This window comes from Asparagus officinalis, chromosome 3 (assembly GCF_001876935.1).
Source record: "Asparagus officinalis chromosome 3, Aspof.V1, whole genome shotgun sequence".
NCBI lineage: Eukaryota > Viridiplantae > Streptophyta > Magnoliopsida > Asparagales > Asparagaceae > Asparagus > Asparagus officinalis.
Window position 1 is genome coordinate 66,705,909 of NC_033796.1, and position 11,981 is coordinate 66,717,889.

At 37.9% G+C, this 11,981-nt stretch overlaps 1 long non-coding RNA gene across 2 annotated transcripts; it reads right to left on the reverse strand.

Moving 5' to 3' along the window:
- Window positions 8,369–10,008, reverse strand: LOC109832325. Of its 2 annotated transcripts, none has more exons than XR_002244707.1 (3): window positions 9,902–10,008; window positions 9,159–9,734; window positions 8,369–8,599 (listed from the first exon to the last, which is right to left on the reverse strand). It is a non-coding gene; the product is annotated as an uncharacterized LOC109832325 (long non-coding RNA). The 2 variants fall into 2 exon arrangements; XR_002244706.1 differs by having other exon boundaries at window positions 9,159–9,737.

Below are 11,981 nucleotides of genomic sequence, written 5' to 3' on the forward strand. Positions count from 1 at the left end.
GAAAAAAGTTTACTTTCTTTCTTCAAGTTTATATTCTTCTTTTTAGTTTCTTCATATCTATAAGAAATATTTTCCAAATGAATTAACATTTCTTTATTACTTAGAATAAAGCTCATCATAAGAAGGATATACTTCTTCATCCAAATACTTACCATCAGAATCACTTGAGTTAATCTGATCTGAATCTGAAAATAATGCGCCTGTTCTGATAAGACATACGTGTGCTTTTTTGTCATCATCACTCAAACTACTCTCTGAGTCTTACCAAGTAGTCGTTTCAAAACTTTTGTCCTTTCCTTTATAGTTCTTTTTGTCCAAAGGGTAATTCTTTTTCCGGTTGCAGGGTTTCCTTCATTGAAAAATAAATTAATTTAGTATGAGAACCACTAGAAGTATATTTATTTACCTTATTTATATAGTGATCTTGTTTGTCTTGTAGGAATTTTTGGCCATCCTTTGACTTAAGGAAAGATTTGTAGTCTATAACAGTTTTATGATCCTTGTCTTTGGAACTCGACCTTAACTACTCCTTCTTTGATCGGGATTTCTCATGTTTTGTTCTAAAGGCTAATGACTTCTTCCATGAATCTTCTTCTGAGACGGCTTCTCTCTCTTTCAGTCGGACTTTTTATGTTATGAGATTGCCTACAAAATCATGAAGTGAAAGGTTAAATTTTTTTTGAAGTTCTTCTATTGTCATTACCTTTGCTTCCTAATCCTTAGATAGAGAACGAAGTATTTTTCTGCCTAACTCCTTGTTATCGTACTCCTTCCCTAAATCTTTTGATTTATTAACAATAATGATAAAACGTGTGAATATCTCATGTATGCTCTCTGAGGCCTTCATTTTGAAATTCTCATATTTGCTTACCAGCATTGCAAGCTTTGCCTCCTTAAATTTTAAAGTTTCTTCGTGTGTGACTTCAAGTGTTTTCCAAATTTTCTACACAATAGTATAATTTAAAATACGGTTAAATTCTTTAGTAGTAAGAGAGCAATGTAAAGCATTCATGAGTTTTGAATTATGCGAGTAAGTTTGCTTATATTTTAGAGTCCACTTATCTTTAGGTAGAGCAACTGTAACACCATCTACCTCAGTAAACAACGAAAAAAAACTTTCATACTTGCTTTCCAATATGTGTAATTGGTGCAATCAAAAAGTGAGTGTTGGTTGACAGTGTGTCCTTCAAGAAAAGCTACAGTGATGGTAAGGCTTGACATCTCTACCCTAGGTTGTGATACCAAAATATGGATAACGAGACTCTGTTACGACTTGTTGGAATTGGAATGCAAGCCTAAAGGGGGTTGAATAGGTGTCACGCCCCGCTTCCTAAAATACCGGGGAATCGGAACGTGAACAAGCCCGCGACGTATTAGATTAAGGAGAATAAATAAAAATAAACATTTCTCCTCAACCTAATACGCTAAGCGTCAAGAAATAAATACAAAGGCACAGGTTCCCGATCACAGATATCGAGAATATAATAAACAACTCAGAACAGTATATCCATATCATAAGTGAATATCATCCAAGACATAATATTCGGGTCAACATGCCCTTATACAAAACTGAACAACTGAATACTGGAGAAATATAAAAATACATCGTCCAATGGAAATAGAACGGAAATACTATAAAAGTAAACTAAGACCATCAACTAATAAAAGAAAAACTAAGCTTCGACTTTTTCTTCTGCTCTGTCTGTAAGGCACTCGTGTTGAGAATCCTCTGGCTCCTATACGATTCTAAACTAAGGCCATCCGTCTCCTAAATCTGACGTACACCACAGAAAACAGGTATACGTCAGCGTGCATGACACACGGCAAGACCCCATAAAAGAAAAGAACGAACGAAAACCCAATGCGAAAAATGATACGACAACAGCAATGACAAAGAAACGTGCAACTGGAAATCCATCAAAATTAACATGCAAATTCACTACTAAAACATGATAAACATAAAGCTAACTGCATATGGTAACCGGGTTGAATACTAGCCATCCTAAAACTCACTGGTTGACATCTCACATAGAGTTAATGCTCATATCATCGGATAACTGACTGTTCACAAATCTCCTACATGCATCTAATACCGCTACACGAATTGGTCGTAGAACTATACACAATCCGATTCCGGCCTGGTCCGAACTCAAGCAGGACTCGGGTGACTACACGATTTTTACTGACTAAAGTGACTACACGAATTCACTTTAGCCCAACAAACCAACCCTAGTGACTACACAAATTTACTGGTGCGAGTCTGGAAGATACATCAACAGTCACATCCGATCACATGAACTAAGACTTCCCCATCCTAACTCTTCTTGCTTTTCTAAGTCAACAATCATAACTTGAACTAGATCTCTGGTCCACCTCCTAAATTCAGTCAACGTACACACACATATCACTAAGTCTTATTCATGACGCACAAGGCCACTAAGTCATGAACTACTAAGAGTTCTCAAACACAATAAGAAATAATAAATAAAACTAATTCTATGCAACAACATCATGGCATATCGAATATATTAAAATAAAAATTATAAAACATGAAATGTAATCATGAATAGTAAAAACATGCATGTAGTCCGATTTCATTAATATATTGTTATTCGAACTTCTAAGTTACTCATTAAAATTATTCGCAGCTAGTTAACACCTAATACAACTATGGTTAAAAGGAAATTGAAAACCATGATTATTTTGCACATGACATGTCGCAATCTACAACCACCAAAATAAGATCATAAATTAATTAATTCCAAAATAAATAATTCTTTTTCAAAATAAAATTCCTTTAAATCATAATAATTATTCCAAAATAATCTTTTCTCAAAATAGTTTAACAATTCAAAATAACCTATTTTCCAAAATAAATTATTTTAAATTATCTATTTTAATAATTATTCAAAACCAACCCCTTTTTCCAAATAAATTCTTTTCTCATCATAATAATTCTAAAAACATCTCAAAATAACCCTTTCTACAAAATAATTTTCCTTTAAATACTTATCATACTATCGTGCGTAGATGATTATATCATAATTTAAAACTACAACTAATCACAATACAGTCAAAATATGCATATAATGTATAATAAATCTTGAAACTCAGATTTGAGCAAGAGGGATCTTGCACATAATTAATTTACAATAACAAAATAATTAACACGAAACTAAACGAGAATCGAGAATAGGAATCTTGTCTCAGGTTCGTGGGCGTGAACGGAGCAGCGGGGGTTGTTGCGGCTGTCGGTGACATCGGCAATGGGTTCGATGGTGCCGATCTGAGTTGGGGAGTGTTTTCGTCGAAAGTCGTCTTCATTATCGATTTCATTAAAACTTCAAGCATTTACAAATGAATTCAAATAACAAAAATAAAAATTACAGCTCTCTTGAAAATAAACGCAAGAACTGTTTATCAACTCCTGCTTGCATGGGTGTCTTCGCCTGTGCCGGGGATGTCGATATCCGTGGACGACTGCGAATCAGATCCGGTTGCCAGAAAATTGACAGAGCTCCTACTACACTAAGGAAGTATTCGCTTGAAGCGCTAAAATCGACCAAGCAAAATCAGTAGCTCTTCTCGAGATTAAGACAAAGCCTAATCTTAAGGAACGGACGGGGGGAAATACGGGCGCGGATCCTTCGAAAACCTTCCTCTTTATGCTGAAGTTCGCCGACATCTCGCTAGCCTTCACTAAAATTTTGTGCTCCTTGACTCCTCAATCCACCAGCACCTCGTCCTCTTGATAAAATTCCAAATCCGTAAAATGGAGTCCTTAGGCTTATATTTATAGGCATCGGATGTGGGTATTTGGATAAGAATGAGTGATTTGGTTTTATCATCAGTCAATAACGGCCTAACCATGTTTGTGGATGATATCAAGTCAGTTAGGAACCCCTGGAACAAATAAATCCCGTGAAAACCGCTTTGAAACCGTCGAAAACGAGTTTCAGGCTCCGAACTGCGCGACACCTGCGGGGGTAGGGGTAGGCCAGATCCGACCCGCGCTTGTGCAGGTCGAACATATCCGACCCGTGCTCGCGGGGGTCGGACAGATCCAAGCGCGGGTCCGGCGCCTCCGTCAAACTCCTTTTTTTAGCGCTTTACTTTCCGAAACTTGTTCTTTTTGCCGTTTTGTGTATTTGGTAGACTCGTTGGCTTGCACGCTTCGCATAGACTTATTGACGAATGCGAGCTGACTAACACGAGAGTGTTGACCGACGCGTGTGAACCGATTGACGTGTACATGATGATCGACGTACGCGAGCTGATTGACGCGTGCGTGTTGACCAACGTACGCGAGCTGATTGACGCGCGCGAGCTGATTAACGCGCGCGAGCTGATTGACGCGTGCGTGTTGACCGACACACGTGAGCTGATTGATGTGCGTGTGTTGATCGACACACGCGAGCTGATTGATGCGTGCGTGTTGACCGACGCACGCGAGCTGGTTGACGCGCGCGTGTTGACCGACGCATGCGAGCTGGTTAACGCGCGCGTGTTGACTGACGCGCGCAAACAGATTAACGTGTGCGTGTTGACCGATGCACGCAAGTTGATTAACGTGCGCATGTTGACTGATGCGCGCGAGCTGATTGACGTGCGCGTGTTGACCAACTCACGCGAGCTGATTGACGCGCGTGTGTTGAACGACGCACGCATGCTAATTGGGTAAACTTTCTTGACTCGTCCACTCTTTGCTTCGAGTTGTGTGTTGGCTCTCATAGGCAATTTGAGATGCCTAAGGGGGGCACGACTGTCGTGTAAGGTATGGGTTAGTGGGTAGTGGTAGGGGGGGATGGCGCACAGATCTGAGGGAGTTTGGTGGAGGCTCGGCCGCAGCGCGTGGAGTGCGGCAGCGGTCGGATCTGAGGCTTGGAAGGCAGACAACAGCGTGGGGAGGAGGCCGGTGTCTTGAGCTCAGGGGGAGGATGGAGTAGTGAAGGGGCTGGGGTGCGTGTGGTGGTGCAAGGCAGTTGGCAGGTGGTGGTCGGGTGGCTGTAGTGTGAGCAGTCAAGGGCGACGAGGGGTGAGTTGCGAGGCGCTGGAGAAAGTTGAGGGAAGGCGCGAGAGGAAGTGTGTGGGGAGGGACGGTCGGCGTTGCTGTCTGACACTAGAGGCAGGAAGAGATGAGGTGGGAGAGGGACTGTGGTGAAGGGGTTCGCGGCTAGGCGCTTCCGTCGGAGGAGCCGAAAGGGAGAGAAGAAGAGGATGATGAGGGTGCCATCGGGGCTTGGCGTGCGCCTGCCTGGGTTGTCGCGGAGGAGAAGGCAGAAAGGAGAGAGAAGGGGGAAAGAGAAGAGAGAGAGAGAGAGAGATGAGAGAGAGAGAGCAGAGATTAGACGAGAGAGAGAGAGAGACAGAAGAGAGAGAGAGAAGAGGCTGGCGGCTGAGTAGTGAACAGCATGAAACAGATGTATATATATATAGTTGAATTAGGGGTTTGAAAAATAATTAAAAATAATATTAATTATGAAATAAATTAAATAATTATGTGAAAATTATTTACACATTAAAACGTACTAGTTATGCTAATACGACAGATAATATACAACAATAGTAATAATACAATAAATTGTATAATTAAACGAGAATAATTAATATAAAATATAATTACTTACATTTAAAAACAAATAATTATAGAAGAATTATCTACACAATAAAACATACCAGTTGTACTAATACAACCGATAATATGCAGCAGTAGAAATAATACAATAAATTATACAATTAAAAGAGAATAATTAATAAAAAAAATATAATTACTTACATTTAAAATAAAATAATTATAGGAAAATTATCTATACAATAAAATATACCAATTATGCTAATAAGATAGATAGTATGCAATAATAGTAATAATGCAACAAGTTATACAAAACAATACATAATATTATTATAATATGTTATACGAAATAATACGTAATAGTAAAAATAATACAACGTGTTATTCAAAATAATACGTAATAGTATCGATAACACAACAGATTAATTCCAGAAATTTTTACTGCACTAAGTTAATTTATAAATATCAAAATTATTTAAATAATTATAAAATGTGGACTTTTTAATTAAAGAAAATTCTAGAAAATCGAGAAAAATACAAATACTCTTTTAAAAATAATAATTAAATATTTTAAAATACCAAAAAATTATTTTAACTAGTATTAAAAGTTCACGGTCATTACAATAGGATTGCTATAATTTTTTGACTAAACCTAGAATATGCAGCGAAAATAAAGTATGTAAATAATTGAAAGTTACCAACACAGGAACACACGAGATTTTTATAGCGGTTTGGATAAAAAATCCTACATCCACTCTTCCTTCTCGTGAATGGCATTTCTTCACTATGATTGGAGTTATGATACAACCCAATTTAATCAGTTTTATAGGTAGGACACTCGAATCTACCAAAAACCAGTCGAAATACCAAACTCCTTATAATGTTCAGAAGAAATTTAGTCCTAGCTAGCCACCCTCCATTCACCTAGCTTGAGTAAGCGAACCCTTAATTACCACGGCTTGAGTACGCCATAAAACTCACAAGTTTAAAATATAAAACCAACCCAAAATAATTAAAGTACAATTAAAAAGATCTTGCATTCCTTTAAGTAAATCGCTCTCCAAAACTTTAATGGTGAAGATCCGTGAAGAAGCGAGTTGTAGTTAAACACAAAGGGCACTTCCTATTGCTTAAACAATTCTCCGATATTGAGCACAACAAGAAGAAGTTGAACTAGGCTCTAGGGATTAAGATCTCAAAACGAATTCTCTCACAACATCCTAGAATTTGATCTCTCCTTTTCTTTTTTCTCTTTGTTGTTTAATATGACTTCTATCTCCTCTTAAATATACCTTGATAGGACAGGAAAGATATTCCTAGGTCAAAGTCCAAATAGGAGATCAAATGGGTCGAGGAACGACTAACATTAAATCTAAAAATCTGCCAAAACCCATCGTGATCATCAATGGTTGATCATAATCATCAAATGTTGGTGCTGAATATCCATGAAGAAGCAAGTTTTAGTTGAACACAAAGGGCATTTCCTCTTGCTAAAACAATCCTCTGATATTGAGCATGACGAGAAGAAGTTGAACAAGGTTATGGGGATTAAGATCTCAAAACAAATTCTCTCTCAAAACCATAGAATTTGATATCTCCTTTTTCTTTTTTCTCTTCGTTATTTAATATGATTTCTATCTCCTCTTAAATATGCATTGATAGGATAGGAAAGACATTCCTAGATCAAAGTCCAACTAAGAGATCAAACGGGTCGCGAGGAATGACTAAGATTAAATCAAACTTCCAAAACGCATCGCAATCATTGATGGCTGATCACGATCATCGATGGTTGATGATGATAATCGATGGTTGACTGTAGTCTATCGATTGTATATATTCTGATTTATGAAATTCACTAATTTTTAACTATAGCCCATTGATGATCCTCTTGATCATCGATGGTTGACAATAGACCATTGATACTTTGATTTGTAGTTTCTATTTCTCCAATTGTTTACTACTTTCCATCGATGAATTGATGAGACTATCGATGGTACCTCATGACCATCGATAGTTCAAGGCTAAAATCAACTGTTTGTGTTGATTTTTGCATCGTTTTGATCCGACACTTATTTGTATACTAGTAAAAAATAGAGCATTGGCGACGGGGAAATTCGTTGCTAATGCAGTCAAATCTGTCACGCATGCACATTCGTGACGCGCAATTGTCCATCACCAATAATCCCCTCGCCAATACACATTAGCGACGGGGTCATCCGTCGCACATGTACATTGGCGACGGAGAGGTATTGGTGACGGGTAACATTGGCGACGGGTTTACCGCTGTCACTAAAACACATTGGCGACGGGGTGCTTTCTGTCGCGAATGTGTTTTGGAGATGGTGAGATTGTTATCGCCAATAAACATCAACGACGGGGTGCTTTCTGTTGCCAATGTGTTTTGGCGACTACGAGATTGCCGTCGCCAAAACACATTGGCGACGGCGTGTTGTCCGTCGCCAATGTTTATTGGCTACGGAATGCACCGCGTCGATAATATTTATTGGTGACGACAATCTTTCCATCGCCAATGTGCAATGGCAATGGGGAAATATGTCGCTAATGTGCATTGGCGACAGGAAAATCCGTCGCTAATGTATATAATTACGCAATTTTTTTTTTTACTTTTCTAGTAACCTCACATACGAGAATACACATATAGCCTGTATCGACATCAATTAAATGATAATATTTAACAATATATCATAAAATCAACCATGATATACATTCACATTCCAAATGAATACTCATCCAATTTCATCCGTCAATCCACAATATCGAATAATACTCATCATATAATCACAATCACAATACATCTCGCATGCTCAAATAATATTCATTCACTACGTAGTAAAATCACAAATATATTACATATAGGTAAAATTCAAAAGTCATAATATGACTTAACACAAGTCTCGCTCACTCCTCGTTATCATCTTTGTCGTTGTCGACATCCTTGTTATCAGCGTCGTCTGCATTAGAACGTCGTATCGTACTGCTGCTCCCTACGGGAGTACCTCCTCTAACCTGAAAAGATTATCACTCCATATAAGATATATATACCAAAAATATCATAATAAATACATATATGTCACGTCATATATACAAGTAGAGCCCCTGTGCTCCTTTCCCATAAAATGAAAAAACATAAGCTAAAAAGAAATCATGAAAGTGGCTCTTCCACAAGATTTTGTATTAAAACAGAGGAAAATTTAAATAAATTCTCAGTAAAATAGACAAACACTTGTCCATACACAAAACTATAGTCACTCCAATTTCTACTCTATGAACAAACTAGATATCACAGCATACCAAAAGGAAATAAAGAACTATCAAATTACACAATTAAAAAAAAACTTTTCCTCTATCATCATAGCGTTCAAATTCATTTAAAATTTAGCCTAAAAACTTTTCCTCTATCATCAAAGCATGTTACATTTTGAAGTTGTTGTAAGGTAAATCATGTTCAGCATCATCTGAGTTTACAATTGGAATATCATAATAAGTTGTTTAAGAACCAATTGAGTTATAGATTTACAGAGACTTGAGCTGAATGCAATAGAATAAAAATCAAGCAAAATCTCACCTCGAATTATGAATTAGACGGGTGCATACTTCACCACTGAATATGCTGGATTATCTTGCAGCGGGTTGGGATAAGTTTGTCAAAAGAAAATAACAAATGGATGAGCCAAAACTCATTAAAAAATAAAAGGAGGGGGGAAAAGTTCCAAGGGTGATTAGAAATATTGTGTAAGCTATCTGCTATCACACTCAAAATTACAAGAACCAAGATTAATGGAACATGATAAAAGCTCCACTTTAAGCAAAGTTAAATATCAAATACCACAGCTTCTAATTTGTAATTATTAACAGGCATCAACTCACCAACAACAACAAAGGAAAAACCCAAAAAAAATATTTTTAATTAAAATTAAAAATAAAGCAAGATCCTTGATATAATCAGTCACGTGAGGCACATCCTCAAGGACGTAACCAGCAGCAGCACGAACAATCTTAGGATCTGGTTTCTTCGGCATCCCCTTCTCCGATCCCATCGATGATCTCGACCTCAGATTTGACGCTGATGGCACTCTCTTCACCGACGAAATTGAAGATCAAACAGGTGATCAAAGCTCAAACTCTTGGGGATCGAGCCCTGCTGCTGGTTAAAGTTAGACATGGATCCCATTGTCAGAGGTTAATTAATTAAGCTTGAGGAAGTTTTATGCAATAATAAGATTGAATAGAGCCAGGCTTTATATTTATAATGAGAGAACTACGAATAAAAATAAAACAGGCAAGAAAATAGGTTGATCGAGCACTTACGTTGGTTTTTGACGTATGACGAAAGCGATTGGGGGAGGAAGGAGAAGAAAGGAGAAGGTGATGTAATGTAACACAAGGGAAGGAGATAGGGAGGAAGGATGCACAAAGTTCGCGGCTACTGGAGAGAATGGAGAGAACAGATATTAGGGTTAGGGATTTTAGAGGGGGCTGGAAATTAGAGAGGGCGGGATTTTTGAATGTAACGCCCCTAGTTTCAACAAGGCTGTAGTCCGAGGTGAAAATAAGAATGTCAAACCATCCATGCACTACACCGTGCAAAAACATGTTTCACCATCACAATAAGTATCTATCTAGTGGAATCAATAACGCGTGTAGATACAAACAGGCAAAAGAAAATGTACGACAAAAATATTAAACAATAGATAATCTAAAAGAAATAACCACCACTGATATAAATCAAAAGAATCTCAGAAAAAGGAACAATATCTGAACTAAGTACAACCGTCCCAACATAGAATAAAGGACATGACAATAAGGCACCTTGCCTTTACAAAACAAGAAATAACATCTCAATGTTCATAAACCAAGTCGTCATGGAGTCCTAAACATAATCTGCTAATAAATATCTATAAGTAGTAACTCGAGCAAAATCCATCAAGCTACGGCTCTCCGTGACATAATCTGCTAATAAATATCTATAAGTAGTAACTCGAGCAAAATCCATCAAGCTACGGCTCTCCGTGTACATGGCTCGTTACCTAAAAGTAGGGAAACAACGAGCGTCAAAGCGCTATAGCGAGTAACATCTCAACCAACCCCAAGGGAAGGGCTAGTTGGATAGAAAATACTGATAATACATATAGATAGTCAGAACATCAAATCTGAATTAAAAATGGTAGTTTGATACTTAGGAATTTACAACATGTGCGTGGAAGTCTCAACCATCCCATAAGCTCATATTGTAAATAGCTAACTATCAAATCCAACTATAACTTGGAGCAAAATCTCCATTTCGAACTATCTCAAAAATATCCTATCAGATATCAGAATACTTGTTCAACTCTTGAACTTCCTCTACCATATGTTAGATAACACAAAATTCACTGAATGTCCAACACATGGACTACATGTAACCAATGTCCAACACATGGACTGAAATATGATAAAGCCCAACACATGGACTATATATGAGGTAGGTCCAACACATGGACTATATATGATGGGTGTCCAAGAGATGGGTCGTGAAGCTACATGTCCAAAACATGGACTGAAATAAGCAAATGTCCCACACATGGACTATAAGATCAAGGTCCAACACATGGGCCGTAATAGATAGGTGTCCAACACATGGACTGTAATAGCTACGTGTCTAACACATGGACCGCAATAGATTACAACTAAAAGCATATATATACACTATTCACTCTCATGTCTCGGTGAATAAAACAAGTCTCTAGTCTGTAGTCAACTCATGTACAAAATTCTCAGTGTTTAACAATCCTAAATAACCCAGAAATCTTGCCAGCCACACGACGAATGTACAACTAAACAGTACAGAAAAACTGACTCGTGGTCGATCACCGAGCCTACCCCGGTCGACCGCACAGAGAGCAGGAACATCCTGCTCCTCTGTGCTCCCAACTATCGACTGTCACGCCACGCACGGTCGACCACGATCGACGGTCGACCACTGCGCCCAGCGCGGTCGACCTCGATCAAGATAGAAGCTCATAAATAACCTGTACACAATACGCGGTCGACCATCACGCCAACCGCGGTTGACCGCGGAGCAACAAAAATCCTATTTCTAGGTTTTTTTTCTATCTGATTTCGATCTCGATCTTCGTGTGTGATGTTTATATGTACTAGCAACCCTATACATGTGATCTAGTATATCTGGAACATGATATAAACAGTCTAATCACTATAGACAAAAGAAATAAATTTAAAACATGCAAATATGTGTCGAAACCTTCGAAAACAATCACTTTTCTTTCAAAACTTTTATTAGACTAACCACCAGGTCTTGATCTGCCCTTAGGAAAAACATGAGTGATCTTTATTAACTGAAAACATGTTCTTTTGCTATATACAACATAAAGATCAACTTTTTATACTC